The sequence below is a fragment of the Rhinolophus ferrumequinum genome, chromosome 14, assembly GCF_004115265.2.
Source record: "Rhinolophus ferrumequinum isolate MPI-CBG mRhiFer1 chromosome 14, mRhiFer1_v1.p, whole genome shotgun sequence".
In the NCBI taxonomy this organism is placed as follows: domain Eukaryota; kingdom Metazoa; phylum Chordata; class Mammalia; order Chiroptera; family Rhinolophidae; genus Rhinolophus; species Rhinolophus ferrumequinum.
In genome coordinates, this window is record NC_046297.1 from 22737664 (window position 1) to 22760335 (window position 22672).

The 22672-nt window shown below is 35.6% G+C and overlaps 1 protein-coding gene and 1 non-coding gene across 6 annotated transcripts in view; both read right to left on the reverse strand.

The window, feature by feature from the left end:
- The window catches only part of XKR4 (XK related 4), a 489214-nt gene that overhangs the window by 239399 nt on the left and 227143 nt on the right, over positions 1 to 22672 (reverse strand). The window lies entirely within an intron of this gene.
- Positions 11533 to 11639, reverse strand: LOC117034218 (U6 spliceosomal RNA). Its single transcript, XR_004425034.1, has one exon. It is a non-coding gene; the product is annotated as a U6 spliceosomal RNA (small nuclear RNA).

Consider the following 22672-nt stretch of genomic DNA (forward strand, 5'->3'; position numbering starts at 1 on the left):
TTTAGTTGTTTTAGGCGGTATATAAATTTTCTTTTGCCTTCCAGTATGCAAAGGATATAAAAAGAATTTTAAACCTACCTAACTTCAATTCTTTAAAAATGATCACATGTCCCCAGCGACTTCTTTCTCTATAATTCATTTATGTTAACAGAAAAATAGGATCCAGTTTACAGGTTATCAACTCTTTGTAAAGTAAGAAATTTGGGTCCTTTTCTTAGCGGACACTTTTCTCAAAGTGTGTATGACCCTAAGACCCTACAAATGGACTCATGTGACTCACTTCATAATTCAGGGGCTTCTCACCCTCCAGCCTCATCTTCAGTCATTCCTCTCTCCTTCAATTCAGTTACAGCAGTCTCCCTCCATCTGCAGTTTCATTTCCCATAATTTCAGTTACCCGTGGTTAACCATGATCCAAAAATACTAAATGGAAAATTCCAGAAATAAACAATTCATAAGTATTAAATTGTGCACCATTCTGGGTATCGTGATTGTAAGGGTGAAATTCAGAAATCAATAACGCAGTTAGACTTAGTTCCTCTGCAGTTTGACTCACCACATAGCTTGCTAGCTAGCCACTTGTAGTTTGCTGTTAGATCCATCCTGATATTCAGCTGTTTTCTCTTTCTCCCCTCCCTGATTGACTTAAAAACTGTTTTGTTCCTTTTCTCAAGGCTACACATACTTTGTTAATCCATTCAATCAACAGAATCCTAACCTGAAAAGAGCAATTTCTTAATCTTCAGGTGCCTGGACACCGGAATCCAATTTGCAACTCCCTTGCAGTTTTTACTGGTGACACATAAAGCCCCAGGCCACCATGGCCAAGTCTGAGACAGTATCTGGAGATAACATTATCTTAAAACAGACTGGACTCCAGGAAGCAATGTCATCCCTCAGACCTGCCTGACTGACAGCCGTTTTCTTTGTTCTTCTTCTTACTGTACCTATAAAACCTTCTGCCCGTTCTAGGAACAAAGAGATGGACTTTGGACAGGAGTCTGCCATCTTCCAGGAATGCCGGCATTCTGAATAAACCTGCTTTTCTTTCCACCAACCTTGTCTCTCGATTTTTAACTCTTTGCAGTGGCAGGCAACGGATCTTAGCACGGCATCATGATGAAATTTTGCACTGTCCAGCTTCGTCCTGCTGGGGACATTTCCATGCTGTACATACAGTACAGCAAGATATTTTGAGAGAGACCACATTCATATAACTTTTATTACAGTATATTGTTATAATTGTTCTATTTTGTTATTAGTTATTGCTGTTAATCTCTCACTGTGCCTAATTTATAAATTAAACTTTATCATAGGTGTGTATGTATAAGAAAAGATGTAGTATAAATAGGGTTCAGTGCTATCCACAGTGTCAAGCATCCACTGGGACTCTTGGGCATATGTTCTGTGGATAAGAGGGAGTCCTGTACACTGAGCTGATTTTAATTCCTCGCATGTCATGTTCTCTTTAGCTTGTTGGACCATGCTCACCTCTCATCACTTTTCTATATTGCTTGGCTAATTCCTTTTCTTCCTTCATTTGCTCCTGAAAGTACCCCCCTAAACCCCTCCCTGCCACCCAAGGCTGAATTAAGGCCATTTTCTCTGTGTTCTTCAGCACACTGTGTGGATCTATCCCCTTATAAATGTGTGGCTACTTGTCACTTTTCCCCATCACATTATAAGTGCCATTAAGAGAGAGAAAAGCTATACCTTGCAGATGCTGTCAATACTTTGTCCATGTCTCCCTTTTTCAATTTCAGCACCAGTTCCCTGTGTGCTTTCACTCCTTTAAAGGCCAACACTTACATCTTTTTGCTAAAGGGCTGCCCTCGGGCAATTAGAATTTGCGGTGCTGGCTCATGCACAGAGCAGGCAGTGCCTGGGAATTTACATGAATGTGGGCTGCATTAAGCAATGATCACCTGGTATGGGGGTATAAACAACCCAGTTCCCTGGCCCCTGGTGGAGATGATACTGGGGATGATTTACATCATCTCTAGTGCTTTCTGTAGGATTGACCCTAAGACACCCTTTGTGGGTCTTCACTTAACCTTCTCTTCTATGTCCCACTTCCCCACCACACTCCCAAGTTTTTCCTGGGTACTCTAGAATAAACCATTTCTCACGAATCCCCTGCTCAGGGTTTACTTCTGGGGAACTCAACTTAAGAGCTTAAGGGATTCCCCATAAATGCTTAGTAAGTGAATTAATGCATCTGGATAACCGATGCAGACATAGAATCACTCTAAATTACAGTTTTATTCTTCTTATTTTATGGATTGAGGATTAGAGGAAACGTGATTTGTACAATCTTACTCAGTGAGCCAATGGCAGAGCAAGTCTCCTATTATAACACCAGTGTTCCTTCCACTAAATTATTCACCCTTTATTCTGTTAGTTCCTTTGAAAATAATAACCAGAACTTTCAGTTCTTTCAATTTTACCCAAAATAGAGCTGATATTTATTGAATTCTTACCAGGTGTTAGGCACTATGCTAAATAATTTATATACATTATTTCATATGAGACTCACCATAAACTATAAAATAGGCAGTATTGTCTTCGCCATTTTACATATCAGAAAACTGAGGCTTAAAAGGGATAATAACTTTGCCAAAGATCACAAACCTAGTACATGGAAGATCTGGGATTTGAAATTTAGAAGTATGACCCCAGAACCCATTCTACTAAAAATTGTACATGCTTTCTCATATTAAAAAAAAAAATGTTTTGTTTATTTTGTTCTTTAGATTCCACATATAAGTGAGATCATATGGTATTTGTCCTTTTCAGTCTGACTTATTTCACTTAGCATAATACTCTCTAGGTATATCCATGTTGTCCCAAACAGTAAGATTTCATTCTTTTTAATGGCTGAATTATATTCCATTGTATATATGTATCACATCTTCTTTATCTAATCATCTATTGATGGGCATTGAGGTTGCTTCTATATCTTGGCTATTGTAAATAGTGCTGCAGTGAACATAGTGATGCATATATCTTTTTGAATTACTGTTTTGGATTTCTTTTGATGAATACCCAGAAGTGGAACTGCTGCATCATAAGGCAGATTCATAGATACAGAGAACAAACTGATGGTTGCTAGATGGGAGGAGTGTTAGAAGGATGGGTGGAAAAGGTGAAGGGATTAAGAAGCACAAATTGGTAGTTACAAAATAGTCATGCGGATGTAAAGTACAGCATGGGGAATATAATCAATAATATTGTAAAAACCGCGAATAGTGCCAGGTGGGCGCTAGACTAATTGAGGAGATCACCTCATAAAGTGATATAAACTTAATATAAATGTTTAAACACCATGCTGTACACCTGAAACTAATATAAAATAATATTGAATGTCAACTATAATCGAAAAAAGTAAAGCAAATGATGCAATTGTGTATAGTATTATGTTAAATATCTGCAAAAATATATTATTAATGTTCATACTTAGTGTGTTTTTAAGGATTTTGTTTCTAAATGATAGGATTACAAAGTTCTAAGGCAATCATTCTTGGTCTTTTTTTTAGGGGGGGCAGTGGAATTCTTTGAAAAATCATAGACTCTTTCAAAAGACACACATACACATATACTACTGAATCTAATTTCCAGGTGAAATAAGGAGCTCTGAATTCACAGAAATAGGATAACTTTCCCTGCTATATGGTACATTCAGACATATCATCATTAATAAAAAGCATTAATATCATATGATGCTGAGAGTGTTAATGTACAAAAGTAATTAGATAGTCTTTCTACCTTCTAGGTATACCTGCTATGAACTGTTTATAGTCATGGCTATATCAAGCAGCAAAAATAACTTTTCTACAATATTCTTATTGAAAATTTTATTGAAATAATCGTATTCACCTGCAATTGTAAAAATAATACTGAGAAATCCTTTGTACACTTCACCCTGTTTTCCCCAATGGGAACATTTTGTAAAACTATAGTGTAATATCTCAATCAGAATATTGACATCTACCAATCTTATTCATATTTCCCATTTCCTGTGAACTTATTTGTGCATGTATATTAAGTTCAACACAATTTTAACACTTGTATAGGTTCTTATATATACCACTACAGTCAAAATACTGAACAATTTCATCACTACAAACACCATTATGTTGATCTTTCATAACAACACCCACTTTCCTTTCATGTCCCTTCTCACTCTCATTCTGAACTCTTGGCAACTACTAAATCTGTCCTCCTTTTCTAAAATGTTGTGATATCAAAAATGTTATCTAAAAGAAATCAAACAGTATGTAACATTTTGTGGCTGGTTTCTTCACTCAGTACCATTTTCTGGAAATTTATCCAAGCTGTTGCATTTATCAATAATTAATTCTTCTATTGCTGAGTATCATTCATAGTGCATGTATTAGTTGTCTGTCACTGCTGTAATAAATTACCACAAACTGAGTGGCTTAAGCCACACAAATGTATTATTTATGGTTCTGTAGATAGGAAGTATTGTATGGATGTCAATGGGTGAAAATTAAGGTGTTGTTAAGACTGTGTTGATTTGTGGAGGTTCTAGGGGAGAATCCATTTCCTTGAATTTTCCAACTTGCAGAGGTGGCCTACACTCATGGTTCATAGTCATCTACATCGATCTTTAAAACTGGCAAGAACCGGCTAGGTTTTCCTGACATTGCATAAGTCCGACATCCTCTTCACCTTCCTCGTCATTTCTGAGGACAAATCAGATTAAATTGGGCCACCCAGAAAATCCAGGATAGTCTCCCCATCTCAAGGTCAGCTGATTAACAGCCTTAATTCCATCTGCAACCTTAATTAACCTTTGCCACGTGACTTACCATATTCACAGGTTATGGGGGTTAGGATGTGGACAACTTTAAGGGGCCATTATTCCGCTAATTATATATTGTATTTATATACAATATATTTATATACTACCTGGGCTGATTCCAGTTTTTGGTTATTCCAAATAAAGCTCCCATGAACGTTCAGGTACAAGATTTTGTGTGAACACAGCTTTTCATTCCTCTAGTATAAATCCTCAAGATTGAAATTGCTAGGTTGTATGGTAGTGGCATGTTTAGTTTTATAAACACCTATCAAGCTGTTTTCCAGAGTGGCTCTATCATTTTACATTCCCACCAGTCATATATTAGTGAACAAGTTTCTTCACATTCTTGACAGCAATTGGTGTTATCATTATTTTTAATTTTAGCCATTTTGATAGGCATGTGGATTTTGATAGGCATGTGGATCTTGAGGAATCCACATCTTGAGGAATCAGCCCAGGTAGTCTTCAACACGTGAATGGAAAAAACTGTGGTAAATACAATATGTAATTAGCAGAATGATGGTGATGATATCTCATTGTGGTTTTAATTTGTACTTCTCTAACAGCTAATGATGTTGAACATCTTTTCATATGCCTATTTGCTATTTGTATATTCTCTTTAGTAAAATGTTTCTTCATGTCTTTTGACCAATTTCTAATTGGATTGTTATGTTTTTATCTGTTGAGTTTGGAGAGTTCCTTATATTTACTAGATACTAGTTCCTTTTTGGATGTGTAGTTTGCAAATATTTTCTCCCAGTCAGTAGCTTATCTTTTAATCACCTTAACTAACAGGGACTTCTGCAGAGCAAAAATTTTCAAGTTTGATGTAGTCCAATTTGCCAATTTTCCTTTTATAAATCATGTTTCTGGAATCAAATCTAAGAATCTGATAGATTGGAAAGGAGGATTACTGGAATCCTATTAAGCTTATTTAAAATTCACTCCTCATGGCCATTTTGAGATATTATTGTACCCAATTTAGAAAGGTAAAGTCTGTAAGTGACCTACTCATGGTACATATAAACTTTTTGAAGTCTTATGACTTCAAGTCCAACATTCATTTTATTCTAATAAGCAGAAAGGCAATTTGGAAGTAAGAGATGAGAAACTCCATGGGCTTCCTTCCTCTAGAACACTGAAGTGTCCAGGAATCCTCACTCCAACTCAGAATGCTCCTTCTAGAGCAACACTGTTCAATAGTACTTTCTGCAATGACAGAAATGTCTTATATCTGTGCTCTAATATGGCAGCCACTAGCCAGTTGTGGCTATTGAATACTTGACATATATATATGATTAGTGGCTGCTTTATGGGACAGGGAGTTCTAGACCTTCCCTATCTCTTCCTATCTACATTGGCTGAGCACAAAAACACAAATAAGTATTTTAAATTTGATTATTTTATTTAAGTGTTCAATAATCTCATTTTTATTATCTCTTTTTTGTTATGAAATTATTATTTTTGCCTCTGGTCATAAAATGTCTGATGAGAAAAGTGTGAAAAATCCTGATGGACTTTACTTCATCACCATTATTAAATTAAAATGTAATCCTCCTTTATTCTTAATCTAATGATACTCTGCTTTTCATTGTTTCCTCCTTCCCACCAAAATTTTGCCTCCTGGAAACCCTATTCCCCAGGAAGTTCTTTTCCAATGGTGTTGTCATCTTTGTTGGGATCATTGTCCTGCCTTAATGAACCTGACTCTGACTTTCAGCCCCTCAAGTGGAAGAATCTTATCACCCTACAGTTAATAAGACCACATTGAAGTGTGGATCAGCATCCTCTCCTCTTCCTACAGCTATTTTGCATACCTACTCTTCCTGCTTCCTGTAATGCCACTCTCTATCTCCTCTCATTTCGATCATTCACTGAAGTCTTTGGTACTTTGTCTATTGGTTTACTTTTTACTCCAAGAGCCATTATCATTCAAATGTTTACATCACTCATGAGGACAATATAGCTAAGACTCAATCATCTTAACCTCAAGGACTTCCAACATCAGCTACCTTAGCTACTATCTGTCAGCTATCCTCGACTTGGTCATCATTCAGAAGTATACTTAGGAAACTCTGAAACAGAAATATTCCAATCTCTGATTTCCACCTCCTACATATAACTCCTTTCTTTTTAGTCAGATACAACTACTGAATCGATTGTTTGACCTATAGCAAATTCTAGACCCGACACTCATCTTTCAGCCTCCATTTAGGTTTATGTCCTTCAATATGCAGCAGAAAGTGGGTCATCTATCATTTTAATTATTCATTTGCCAATATTGCTCTCTCTAACACTCACACTCACTGGTTCAAAGGAACTGCCTGCTTCACCTTCCATATGCCTGAGCCAGAACATGCTGCTGGAAGTCACCCTATCAACATGTTGGTGTCTATGAATTCACAGTTCTCCAACCTCAGTGGGACCATCAATATACTAGACAGTCTTACTGTGCTACCTAATTGCTCTCCATCCCTTCTCCAGGCAGGACTCATTCTCTAGAGGATCTCCTCCAGCCCATGGTTTCAATAACTGTCTGTGAGTTGATGATGCCTGAATCTGTATCTCTGACACAAATCTCTTCAACTGGAGTCCTGGAGGACAGCTCTACTTGGATGTCCCACAGACATCTCAAATGTACTATGCTCAAAATGGTATCCAGCCACTTCGTCCATCCACAGAGCTGCTTCCTCTTCTGTTCCCAATCTTAGTGGATTACACTACCACACTGTCAGTGCACACGACAGAATAGTAATTGTTACACAGATCCTCCCTAGTCTTCATTCTTTACATCAAATCGCCAAGTTTTCTAGGTATTCTACCACATTTCTTTCAATGTGTTCCATCTTTTCATTCCCCACTTTACTACAGTCTAGATCACAATAATTTTAACAGAAATCTCACCCCCTCTTCTGCGCTCTCAATTAGATCAATTCACTAAATTAACCTAAAAACATTGTCTTTCTAAGAACCAAAAATTATGTCCTTGACTAAAATACCCCAATGATCTTCATTACCCTCAGAATCAAGTTCACGTTCTAAACCCTTCAGCACCTAACTCAGAATTATCTCTCTAGTTTCACTGTTTCCTTCTCCCCTCATGCTTTAACGTTTAACATGTATAATACATACATGTTATATACATATATATTCACACACATGAAAGGAGAGGAGAAAAAGATAAAACAAATGTAACAATATATTAAACTTGGTGATTTTAAGGTAACAAGCATAGGAGATCTATGTATTATTCTTGAAACTTTTCTGTTATTTTGAAATTATTTTACCAAAAAAAGTTAAAAAGAAGCTCTAGGATTTTTGATTTCCAATTTTGTAACTGTTGTCAAACAAATATGAGAGATTTTGTTTGCATCATTATTTTTGGTCTAATAGAGCTAAAATTAAATGTGTTATGGAAATTCTTATAGTAGAAAATATTCTATTAAAAATAGGTAAAAGCCAGAAGGATAGACTGTAAGTGTAATTAATCATATGTAATGTTTAGAAAAATTCTGAGTATGTATAAAATAATATTATCATTGGATGATGGAATTGCTGATGAAATTTTACTTGATTTTATTTTTCTTATTCTTATTGTTTATTTTTTCTAATTTAATACAGCCAATAACTGCAAATTAGTTAATAAAATTGAAAATAAATCTAAGGTGCTTTAACAATTAATAAAAAAAAGAAAAGAAAGCAAATAGATTCTATCTCCCATAGCCTTGGCTGATAGAGTCTGGAGTAAAGACCATTTAGACAGAGACTTCCTTAGAAACATCACCTGAGATGTAGGTATGTAGACATGTAGGTATGTACATTGTCTACATACCTAAGGAGTATAATTTTAACTCCCTTGGAGAAAGAAGTATTCACAAAAATTTTATGGATTTAAAAATTATGACAATTATCTAAGTTTCTTTTCCTGATTTCTACCTCTTTCCCAATAAATTGGAGACCCTGGCCTTTGCCCTGTAAGGAAGTACTTTTGTATCCCAATAAATCATGACCAGATTATATGACAGACACCTTATGCCAAATCACAAAATCCTCCTAAATTCTGGATCCTATATACCAATGTTGTATGTTATAGGCTTTTTGAGAATAGGGACCATGTCCGTATCCACCTTTGTTGAATACCCAACACACACTGATTTTTAACAAATATTTTATGCAGAAATAGCAGCATTCTAAGCCATCTTGCCTCAATTGAACATTTTCTGCCCCTTCTAATTTTTCAATTTTAATTCAGTATTGAATCTTGGTTTTAGTTAATAGAATTATAGTTCAGTATTACTCATTCATTAAATTTGATAGTTCCAGTTTGAATTTGGAGCCTCTTTTAAGTGTGTTCCCCAAGCACCTCATTCCTTCTTGTTATTGCATTTACCAGACTGTATTGCAATGGCCTGTTTACTAGTCTGTGCCAAAGCCCCCCAGGCCCAACACAAGGAACATAAGCTCCTTGAAGCATTTATTTACATGTCTAGAATGTTGTGTTGCACAGAATAGGCTTTCAAATAGTATTTTCTGTTGTTGATAAATCTAATTTGACATTCTTATTTTCAGATGAAGAAATAGAGACCTTGGGCAGTTAAACATCTTGTTCAGGACCACACAACTAAATATATACAGACAGTAGTAAGAATTCAGACTTCTTCATTACTAGACATTGCTCTTTCTTTTATAATTCTCTTCTTTTTTTTGAACACCTACATATGTTCATAAACACATAAATGCTTTGGTCTAAAACAAAAGCTGTAGTGAGTGTGAAAATTGCTGATTTTATCCCAGCAATCCGGCTTGATTTTCCCAATCTCAACGTCTCCTCTAATCGTGCCTAAAGTAGGCAATTTCTAAATATCTAAATCTATTACTTCTATCTTCTGATATCGACAGGAATGCAATTATGACCTTTTATGCATGCATAACTGGCTCATTATTATTTATTAACTCTTACATTTTCATTGACATTGGATTCCAATGATAAATTTCTGTGTGGTATCTTCATTTGTTTTCTCCATAGGTGAAAAAAAAATAGTGATATGTAAGGCAGATAGATAAAGGAGCAAAAGGTCTTCATCAATGAAATGACTTGCTTATAATTTTAACAAATATTTATGACAGCAGTTATTAGTCATGGCCCAATATCCAATCCATACTTTTCTTTTAATAACAAGATGCCACATTTTATCTGGTCATATGGACATTTAGCCAAAGATTCCACTTTGCAGTCTCCCTAGCAGTAGCAGATGATAGCGGCTATATGACTAATTTCTAAACAATGGAATGAAAGTGGAAGTGATATGTGCAATACCTGGTTCATTCTCTAAAAGGAAAAGAATGTACCCTCAACTTTTCTCTCTTTCCCCTTGTGCTGGCTGGAATCCTGGTATGTTGGGGTTAGATGGAGCAGTCATCTTTAACATCAGACGGAGAATGTGTAACAAGGATGTGAGAGCAACAAGATTTAAGGAGCCTGGATCCCTGATGATTGTCCATTCCCACACCAGCCCTGGACCATTTATCGTCCTTTTGTATGAGAGAGAAATAAACTTCTATCTCATCTATGCACCATTATTTTGAATTTCTCTATTATAGCAGACAAACTGATAACCTATGAAATACAATCTTCATTTAGTGTTAGTCAATCAAAGTCTTAATAGATTTGTAGTGTATGAAATAATAAAAATGGAATAAACATTAACTAAAACCGCTTGAACATAAAGTAAATACATATGATCAATAAATCTATCCCATTTATAAGCTATTAGGAACAGACAGGTAATTAGTATTTATACTCTATTGAACATTTTAATTAATTTTTTTGGCAATAATATTAGAAGACAATATTCTAACCAAGAAGAAGCTTTAAATCCAGTGACTACCAAGCAAACATACCCTGTAAATCAATAAGTAATTTATCCTTTTCTCAATGATTCCATTTTACATATACACAGCTTTTACTCCTTATTACCTCCCACTGCTTCACACAAAGCATTGCGCCAGCTAAACTGAATTATTTCAGTTTGATTCAAGAATCACTTAAAATATTCTTGCTGTTTCTTTGTTCATGCTAGTAGCACATGCCCAATTAATATGTATGGAAAGAATGGTTAAATATTTTTTTTCACCACAGTATACCTATCCTCCATCTCCAAAAGTCTGTCCAAGAAATATAACTTAAGCCCTTAGCTGGAAAAGATCTCTTTTTTCTGACTTCTTATAATACCTTTTCTCTGTCTTTCATGTCATTTATCAGCACCTTCTGTCAAAGAAATCCATACATTGGCTGGCCCGGTGGCGCAGGCGGTTGGAGCTCCTAACTCCGAAGGCTGCCGGTTTGATTCCCACATGGGCCAGCGGGCTCTCAACCACAAGGTTGCTGGTTCAACTCCTCGAGTCCCTCAAGGGATGGTGGGCTGCGCCCCCTGCAACTAGCAATGGCAACTGAAACTGGAGCTGAGCTACGCCCTCCATAACTAAGATCAAAAGGACAACAACTTGATTTGCAAAAAGTCCTGGAAGTGCACATTGTTCCCCAGTAAAGTCCTGTTACCCTTCCCCAATAAAATCTTAAAAAAAAAAAAATCCATATATATCTCCTCTTCACTCCTATGTGGAGATTGAAAGCAATGGAAGGAGTGAACCTGAGCCAGAATCACCTCCCCATTCCTTGTATGGCCTGCATAGTGTCTTACACTTAGTATTAGTAGTTTTAATTCATATATTTGCGTGTCATCCTTGCGCAGGGGCCATGCTAATCTTCTCTGTATCGTTCCAATTTTAGTATACGTGCTGCTGAAGCGAGCACTTTAATTCATATATTAATACATAGTATGAAATACGTATATTTTGTAAATGCATTTTTATAAATTATCTAAAGTTATTTTTTTGGTTAGGCACGGGGAGAGAATAATAAACAGAAAGAAAATAAGAAAGATATATTAATTTAATACTCTTGTATTGATTTCTTAAAGAATGAAGGGATACTAGATTAAATGATGTTCATTGTGGAAATTTGGTTGGGTAACATTTTCAACTGGTTTTGTATAAATTTCCTCACTGGTGTTCTGAGGGCTTAATTTCTCCCTATGGCATTAAGACAAAACCAAAAATGAAGACTGCAAGTACTCACCTATAAGCAACCAAAGCAAGTGGTCCAAGTGACAGAATAATGCTAAGGAATACTAGAACAATAAAATTTCCAAATCCTGAGATAACAGGTAAAGGAGGAAGCAAGGGATCAAACTAAACCATTCCCCTTCCCCCACCCCCAAAAAAGAATAAACCATTTCAGGAAGTTGTGGGAGTGAAAAGTGAACAATGAATTGTCCTTCTTGATGCCAGCTATTGAAGATTACCTGTCATCTGATGTTGTCTATCAATTTTATAGTTGGAGAGATGTTCATTTGTGTCCAAGGCTCTTCCCAGAGCCCCGCAACCCCACACCTTCCAACTAGTCCAGGCAAAACCACCACTCATGAACCAAAATGGAGAAATTAGTGTGCGTGCGTGTGTGTGTGTGTGTGTGTGTGTGTGTGTGTGTGTGTGTGTCTTAGGGAGGTGGGGGGGGGGGTATGGACATCTTGGAGTGATGATTGCATGAAGGAAAACATGCACTTGACCAATACAGGATTAGTTATTTTGAAATTTAACATCAAGGTGGGATTGCAGGGAATGCCTTTCCCTGTTCAAAAGGGTCTTAGAGGAGATGAATTTTAAGTTAAGTCTTTATGAAGATGGTAGAAAATGCCTGGAACAGAATCCTAGAACGGGAAGAAAACTAGCAGGAATGAGCAAATCATGGTTGGTGTTGTGAAATAGTGATGATGGTGGATAATAAGAAATAAAATTGAAGATACACACAGTAAGTTGTGTGTAAGGGTTTAACGATTCTATATGTGCTCAAATGTTCATATTCCTATTTCCCATTGTTCTGCATATGGGACATTTTAATGAGTTAATGTTTTGAGAAATCAAATTTAGATGTTGATGGAACATTTACGAAGTTAATCTGATGATAACTGGAATTGAGAGTTTAAATTCAGATAAGAACAAATCAAGAATGGATTGATCATTTTTCCTGAGCATTTCCCAACTATTGGTCTAGATTTGCCATATCAAGCTGATTTTGCAGAATGAGTCAAATCAATATCCTAAGCTCAGAATTCTCATTCAACCCTATAAGTTCCCATCTATACAAAAACAAAACAAAACAAAACAAAAAACAAGCAAAAATAGTACACATTTAGTACATAAAATATTTCTTTAGGGAAACAACTTAAAATATTATATTCTCCAAAAAAATGGGTAAAGTTTTACCAGTTTCTCCTTAAGATGGAAATAAAAATGTGTAGCTTTACTAGAATACTATACTTTTTAATAAACAAAACATATAAAATGTTTGTTTTAATAACATGGAAACTGCTCAGATTTTAAGCAGGTATAAGGATAAAATTTACATGACTTCTTTTACATTTTCTTTCCCAGAATGTAGCCTGTTAATCCAGTACAAAAAAAGAACTTCTTATACTAATTATATCTTAAAATAAACTATTGAAAAAATTATTACAACCTAACATTTATGATTTCACATTTGTTCCTTCTTCTTATAAAAGAGCTTATGTTAAACTATTTAGATTTAAAAATACAATTGAAAAAAATGGCATTTGTTTACACTGTGAATATGTTTCCTGACCATAGTGGAAGTGAATAGAAATCAGTAACAGAAAGATAGGAAAATCACCAAACATATAAAAACTAAACAGCACACTGCTAAATAATCCACAGGTCAAAGAGGAAGTCTCAAGGGGAAATTAAAAAAATATGGAGAACAGAATGAAAATACAATATTTCAAAATTTAAGTTAAAGCAGCACTAACAGAGAAATTTATAGCACAAAATCCTCACATTAGAAAAGAAAAAGAAGCTCAAATCAATAATTTATGCTTCCTAAAGAACCTAGGGAAAAATAAAATGTATTATGAACCCAAGGAAAGCAGAGGAAGGAAATAATAAAGATTAAAGTAGATATCAATGAAATTTAAAATGGAAAAACAATAGAGAAAATCAATGAAAAAAGTTATTTTTTTGAAATGATTGATAAAATTGACAAATCTCTATCAAGACTGCCAAGAAAAAAAAGACAAGGCACAAATTATCCTTATCAGGAATAAAACTAGTGATAAGAATATATGCCTCACAGGTATCAAATGGATATGAGGGAATGGTACAATTCTATACATAAATCCAACAAATTAGATGAAATGGATCACGTCTTTGAAAAACATAAACTAATATAACATATCCATATGAAATAGATAAATAGAATAACCCTATAAATATAAAGGAAGTTGAATTAATAATTTACAAGCTCCCCCAAAAAGAAATCACCAGATCTAGCTGATTTCACTGGAAGGAAGGTTTAAAGATTTAAAGTCAATTTTACACAATCTTCTCCAAAATATAGAAGAGGAGAAACACTTTCCAGTTCATCTTTTAAAGCTACTATTACCTTGATACCAAACCCAGAGAGCATGTGCGTGCGTGCACACACACACACACACACACACACACACACACCAAACAAAAGCAAAAACAAAAACAAAAACAAAAATAAAAACTACAGGCTAATATTACTCATAAAAATAAACTCAAAATACTTAACAAAATATTGACACACAGAATTAATACATTTAAAAAATTATATACCATGATAAGTGGAGTTTATTTCAGAGATGCAAGATTATTTCAATATTTGAAAATTGATCAATATAATCCACTTTAACAGACTAAGGAGGAAGAATAACATGATCATATTAAATGATGCACAGAAAGTTCTTAATAAAATTCAACATCAAGTCATGATTTAAAAAAAAAATCCTCAGAAAAATAGGTATATAGGATAACTTCTTCAGCTTGATAAGAAGTATCTCCTAAAAATCTATTTGTTCATATTTGCAGACAACATCAACATTTATATAGAAAATTGCAAAGAGCATAACAACAACAACAACAACAATCCTAGAACTAAAAATTAATTTCAGCAAGATCACAAGATATGAGATAACATACAAAACTCAATTGTAATTCTATATAGTAGCAATAAATACCTGGACACCGAAACTAACATCATTACCTTGGACATTGAAACTAACATCATTACCTCTTACAATCATTCAAAAAATGAAATACTTAGATGTAAATCTAACACAATGTACAGAATTGTATGCTGATAACTACAAAATGCCAGTGAAGAATTCAAAGATCTAAATAAACTGAGAGATATGCTATGCTATTGGATTGGGAGACTCAGCATAATAGAGATGTCAATACTTTCAAAGTTAACATAAAGTTTAAGAAAACGTCCATAAAAATCACAGGAATATTACTTGTAGACATAGACAAGATCTTTCTAAAGATTACATGGAAAGGCAAAGGACCTAGAATAGCTAAAACAATTTTAACAAAAGCAATAAAGTGAGAGGAATCAGTCTAGCCAATTTCCAGACTAACTATATAGCTGTAGTAATCAAGATTGTGTAGTATTGGAGAGGGATAGACACATAACTTAATGGAACAATACATTACCTAGAAATAGACCCACACAAATATGCCCAACTGATTTTTGACAAAGGTGCTAAAGCAATTCAATGGAGGAAAGATAATCTTTTCAAGAAATTATGCTGGAACAATTGGATATTTAAAGGCAAAGGAAAAAAATACAACACTCAATCTAAACCTCACATTTTATATGCAGATTAACACAAAATGGATTCTGGTCCGAAATTTAAAATTTAAGATGATAAATCTCTTAGAATAAACATAGGAAATACTTAGAAAAACAGGATCTAGGGCTAGGCAATAGATGCTTATATTTTACACCAAAAGCATGATTTGACACCAAAATCATGATCTATAAAGGAAGATTGATAAATTACATAAAAATTAAAAACTTGTGCTCTGTAAAAGACCTTGTTAAGAGAAGGAAAAGATAAGCTATGGTCCCGGAGGAAATATTTACAAATCACATTATCTAACAAAGGACTAATACCTAAAATGTATATAGAATTTTCCAAACTCAACAATAAAAAAAAAATCCAATTAAAAATTAGGCATAAATATGAGATTTTTTTTTACCAGTGAGGATTACAATGGCAAATAAGCACATAAAAAGATATTCAACATCTTTAGCTATTAGGCAAATGCAAATTAAAACAATGTGCTATCACTAAATACCTAGCCATCAGAATGGCTAAAATAAAAAGAGCAATACCACCAAATGCTGGTGAGGATGCAAAGAAACTGGACTAGTCATATATTACAGGTGGGAATGTGAAATGCATGGCCACTCTGGAAAATAATTTGGCAGTTTCTTATAAAGCTAAACATGCAACTTCCATATGACCCTGCAATTGCAGTCTTGAGGACTTATTCCAAGGAAATGAAAACATGTTTATACAAATGTTATAAATGTTTATAGCAGCTTTACTCACAATAGTGAAAAATTGGAAACATCTGGGAGTATCTTTCAACAGGTGAATGGTAAACAAACTGTCGGGTACATCCATGCCATGGAATACCACTCAGCAATAAAAAAGAACAAACTGTGGATACATGGAACAACTAGGTGACTCTCCAGATAACTACACTCCATGTAAAAAAGCCAATGCCAAAAGATTGCATACTGTATGATTGCATTAATATAACATTCTTGAAAAGAGGACAGATTAGTGGTTGCTAGAGTTTAAATTAGGGGTGGGAGTGGAAAGAAGTGTGGCTATAAAAGGGCAATGGGAGGGGTGCCCTGGTGGTGGAAAGGTTCTTGACTGCATCCATGTTAATTAAATATCCTGGTTGTGATATTGTGCTCCAGTTTTGTAAGATATTACCACTGGGGGAAATTAAAGGGTACAAGGACCTGTCTCTATTATTTCTTACAACTGCCTGTCAAGCTACAATTTTCTCAAAATAAAAACTGAATTAAAAAATAGAATAGAAAAAAACAGCTGTTGAAGGACACAATGAGCATGTGCTTAAAAAAAAAAAAAAAAATTGCTCTGTTCTGAGCTTAAATATTCTCCCAGTACAAAATTCATTATTATTTGGTGCACTAGGAAGATGAGACTAAAATTACTTTTACATGTGAATTATAATACCTAGTTTCATTCCATAAAGTACCTCAGGCTCCATTGTAGAAGATACTATTTTGAAGTTTGTAAGCATAGCATTCTTAAATGTATTAAATGAATTTTACATCCCTTAATTTTCTTGGCAACACCTTTAGCCATTATTTTTTAATTACTGCAAAACAGCAAAGCCTAAAATTAAGTCACTAGGCATTGTAGTCATCATAAACAACAGAGCTCTTTCCCAAGTCCTTGAAAGCTGAGTTGCAGTTTTTGTGTGAGACTGAATACTGAATGTCCTCCTGGTGGGGACACACTGCCCAGAAAACTGATAGAATTCCCCATAATCTTCTCAGATGACAGAAGAAAAGGACTATGTTTTGTGCAAAGGAAGTTCAGTCAGGTTCTAATAGTCAGAGTTCTGTTTTTTCCTACTAACTTGAGTTAGTGTTCAGAGAAATCCTCTTTTTAAATTTTAGCTTAGCAGGTTTTTAGCAACAATACATTTCTCTGCGAACAGGGCTTCCAATTTCCACTGGCAAAGCCTCTCAGGAATGGCCTGTGTGTGAGGCCCTTAGGGGAAGACTACGAAGGTGGGGTGGGGGGTGGGAAAGGAGGGCGGACTGGCTCATCCCCTCCCCCAAACTGGCGAACAACCAGTTAGTCCGCAAAGAAAGCCACTGGGGAGACAGCTATATCTGGCTTTGTTAGTACAGCAACTTCTGGTAACCACACAGCACATTTCAGCATCCGTTTCCAACGTCTCCCCCGATCCCCCATCATGGAAAAGATTTCATTTTGCTCTGGCTTCCCTGACTGGAATCTTAAGGCCTCTTAGGAGACGTTGAAGCATCTTGGATACTGAGAAGTAGTATTTGGAGATTCCTTATGCCTATTTTCACCAGCACTTCAAGCTTAGGAGATGCACCTGAAGTCTCTAATATGCAAATGTACTCAGATCTAAATTAATTTTCTAAATATGGCCTTGAAATTAACCAACACAGGATTGTCCTTTTGAAATCTCCAGTGACCAGTATCTGATCACTTAGTATACAGATTGTGTTCTGACTTTTGGCACTTATAATTTGACTATATTTTGATTTTGTAAAAATGTAAATTGGTTGAAATGTTTAGTAATTTGTTCTTGTATTTTTAAAATTAAAATTTAAAATTTTAATTGTTGAAGTTTTTATCCAAGAAACATTGGAAATACCTTGATTTGACACTTTAATTCCCAACCTCAAGTATAACTTTCTTTTCTGTGCTTTAAGACTCTACAAAAAGTCAAAAACAGAGAGCCTCTAACCAAGTAGATTTGGTTATTTTTCACATGTTACAGGTATGGGAAGAATGAGAACTAATTTACCTTCAGAAGAATCTGTAAAGCATTTGAAGAAAAATAGGGACTCTGAAAATGAAAAACAATGTAAATCAAGAAGGACCAAAGAACTATGCTGTGTTTTGGGAGGTAATCCCTACACTAAATGACTCTGTGGCCCAAAATATAGTTTAGGAACAAATTTTTTAGAGGGCATTAATTTGTTCCTGAGCAAAAATCTGTCAGGTCACTTCATGTATCTCTCCTTGGAATATAGACCCTTTAACATTTGGCTCTAAATAGTTTTAAATTCTGGTATTTTGAAGAAGGGCTGCCCTATTTGATGTGAGGTGGGTACTCACAAGGAGAAAATTCTGAGATGTTTTAATTAAATTACAGTTGCCAGAAAGTGAGAGAAAGAGACAGAATGAGGGCCAACTAACAAGACTGCTCACATTCCTTCTATGTCTGTTGGAACTTTGGATTAATTTCCAGGTGGCTATTTCCGCAGATTACTTTAGTCAGGCACCATCTAATTCCAGGAGCCTCTGCTTGTTTATTCATGGGCTTCCCAGACTGCTGCCCACAGCCAATCCACCGGAGCAGACATTTCTTTTTCACAGTTTTGTGCCTATCCCAGAGCTGGCCTTGGTTCCCCTTCTCCCACCCCTTTGCCTATAGCTAATGCAGATTCTTTCAGAGGGCTTACATCTTTCTTTCCCCTTTCCTCTACTTTATGTATAAAAATGCTTGCAAACCCCAAGACAATGGACATGTCTTTCCTACCAAGCCATGCTGCTAGTGGTTTAGACTCCATGCCCCCAAATCAGTCTTCTCCTTCTTCTCTTCCTCTTTACCCTCCTCCTCCCCCCCTCCTTTTTTACCCCCTAGCAATGGCCCAATAAGCCGTTTCTTTCAAAAAGATTTTCAGTCGTGAAAGTTAAACTTTTTTGTTTAACAGTACTAATCTCATCTAAGGTAGTTTCCTATCATATACGTTCACTGAAGGAATAAATTCAAAGGCTCTGTGATCCCAGAAAAGAGGAATGGGGCACAACCTCCCAGATGTCATCAGCTTTCAGCTGAAGGCATATTGCCAGAAAGGCCTGTGGTTCTGTTTCCTGGACAACACTAGCTGCTGGCCTCATGCCCAGGGACCTGTGCCAACGCTGCTGTTGGAGGATTTTCCCTCACTCCTGCTTCCCTGTGGGCTCCCACTCAAAGCACAATCCTCACAATAACATATCCCCATGAAGCCAGAACTCATGGCCTCCTACCCAGTGCTCTCAAAGCAATGAGGCTGTCACGTGGCATAATGCCTTTGAAAGCTATCTGTTCTGAGCATTCACAATAGGGACATGGGAGAATAAACGCAGCCTAAAGTCCAATAGTAGCACTGAAGACAAAACACTTTCTCTGAGTGTCTTCTCTCTCTTCCCATTTTCATAAATCCCATGTCTTCCTTCACAGCCTCCCCATCATCTGACTTCCCCAGACAATCTCTTTGTGGTGTCACTCCATTGTTTGTCAGTCATTTTATTTTCAGAACCAGAACCACTCATTTCACACTTGTCATCTTGAGATAGGAGACCTTGGGAAAAATCTTTTTTATTTCACAATACCTATGACAAGTCTTTTTACTTGTGGGAAATAAATGTGATTATTATTCTTAAGCCATGTATTGCAGGGCTTCATGCAGCCCCCTCAGAAGATATATTTATCCATGCAATGAATGAAGAATCCATGCAATGGGTGAAGAATTCCTGCAAGCCTCCTTTTGCTTCTATTAGAAAATAAACACATGCTTGCTTCTCAGTGTCCTAAATGAGGTAGTCAACTGCTTTGAATAATGTTAGAGAGGTATGATAGGCTGACATCAAGGACAGCTATTGCAGGGGTGATAAAAGTTCCAGAGCAATTGTCCCCATGTACCCATAAACCTTGGCTATAGCTAGGCAAAGCCATCTGCATGCTCCCAAACCCAAGGGACCTGTGTCAGCTTGGAGATCTGAACCACCTCTGATGGAGAGGTGGAAGCAATGAGTGTAATAGGGAATATAGGATAAAAGGACAGAAAAACTCTTTGAGTGGGTTCCCTTCCTGTTGTATTCCATTTAAAAGGAATCAATAAGCCCTGCTTTGAATTGTACTGTTTGCTCTCTCTCTCTCTCTCTCTCTCTGACTCACACACACACACACACACACACACACACACACACACACCTCCAACTAGGCTAATTCAATTCTTCATTCATTCACACAAAATTGTATGTTACTACATTTTTTTAATGAAATAATTTTTTCCCCATTCATGTTTTAACTTCAGGGATTTCCCACTTCCCACCTAAGACCTCAGGAATTTCTCCTTTCTCTTCCCCCTATTCACATGAATTCCTTTATGGGAGGATAAGTGATGTCTATGTTTCTGAGCAGTCAATAATTTTGTAGAATTAGATAATCACGACTATGTATGCCTATATGATGTACTAAATTTTGGCAACCCAGTGTAGCTGAGATCAAAAGATCGGAGGGAGAGAAAGTTGGAGATATGTTCAAAGATGGAGCTGGGAGCCACAGGCTTTTCCAACTACTGTAAGAACTTGGACTTCTACTCTAAGGAAGATGGGTTGTAATCTGACCTGTGTTTTAACACGATCAATCTGATTGTGGTATTGAAAATAGCCTAAAGGTTGGAGGGGAGTGAAACAAGAAAATACAATGACTTAGATAAGAGTAGCATTTAAATTAGTATCAGAGGGTTGAATTCTGTATGTATTATGAAGGGATAGTCAACAGGACTCTCTGATAGATTGGGTGTGGATTCTAAGTGAAAGAAAAGAGATAAAGCTGATGAAATAGTTTAAAAACACATCCACACATTCTTACAATCTCTCCTCAGAGGGTAGAGACTAATTCCCTTCCCCTGTAATGTGGACTGGACTTAGTGACTTGCTTCAAATGAATGGAAAGTAGTGGAACTGATGATGTGTGCCTCACAGGACTAGGATATGAAAGGCACTGTAGCTTCCTTCTTGGGCTTGCTCTCTCTCTCAAGCACTCATTCTAGAAGAAGCCAGCTGCCGTGTCATCTGGACAATCAAGCAACCTGAGGGAGAGCACAATATGCTGAGGAACTGAGGCTCCTGCCAAAAGCCAATAAGGAAGGAAATGAGGCTTCTTGTCAACAGCTATGTGAGTTGAACCATCCTAGAAGTGGATCCTCCAGCCACAATCAAGCTTTCAAATGATTCAGCTCTGCATAATATGATCTCAGCAACCAACTAATGAGAGAGCTTGAACTGGAGCTACCCAGCAAAAGTGCTCCTGAATGTCTGACCCGTAGAATTATGGGGAAAAAAAGAAATTTGTTGTTTACAAAAACAAATGAATAATTAAAATTTAATAAAGTAACATTTACAAATATTAATGAGGGTTAAAATTATATAATTTAGTAAATTTATTGCTATAATTCCTATGTTTTTTACATAATAAATGAGAAAATATTACCTATAAATAAACTGAAATATCTGTGTTTGTAAGCACCCAATAACTGCAGAGGTAATCAATTTCAGTGAATGAGTATATGTTACTTTGACATGCTACTTATTTTGGCCAGCCAACCCAGCTGAGATGAGAGAATAATTATTCAGGGTACACCAATATCATCATGAACTTAGCAACTTTTTTCCAAAATTAAGAATAATATTAAAATTCTTTTAGGAAAGTCATTGCCCAAATCCTACAGAGAGAAAAACTAAAACCCAAAGAAGTTCTATGATTTTCCTACAGAAATATCAGTATTTTATTTTCCCATTGGTACATATTCCCATTTGAAACCTGAACCATCATGAATCACCAGTCTTTTCTCCCAGATATAAAGCAGAAGGTGGTAGAACATGCAGTTCTTCATCTAGTGCATTTTAATAAAACTATTAGTTTAAATTCAGAATAAAATCTTCTCAGACCAATCTAAAACTGTTAAATAGAATTTGCTTTGACATTCAATAGGAAGTGGATGCATTTTTAGTCTTCAAAACTATATGTATTACAATATTTTAATGTATAGCATGGTCATAATTTTGTTCTGTTTTTCCAACTTATCAATTTTAATAAAATCACTGATACCTCATATTATCATTAAATGGCCTCTGAATATTTTTTATTTTCATATCAAAATCAAATATTTTTTAAAAATTCCTAAATATCTTACTACTTCAAAGTGATGGTAATTCCTTTAAGAATAATTATGGAAGGTCATGCCAAACTAAAGAGTTAATACACTTATACAAGCATTCATTTTTTAAAAAATGGAAATAATCAAGCTAAGTGTAGGCTTAAGCGCTGCTTCTCATTTACATGGTCTCATTTTCAGTGTCATGGAAAAATTAGGGGAATAGA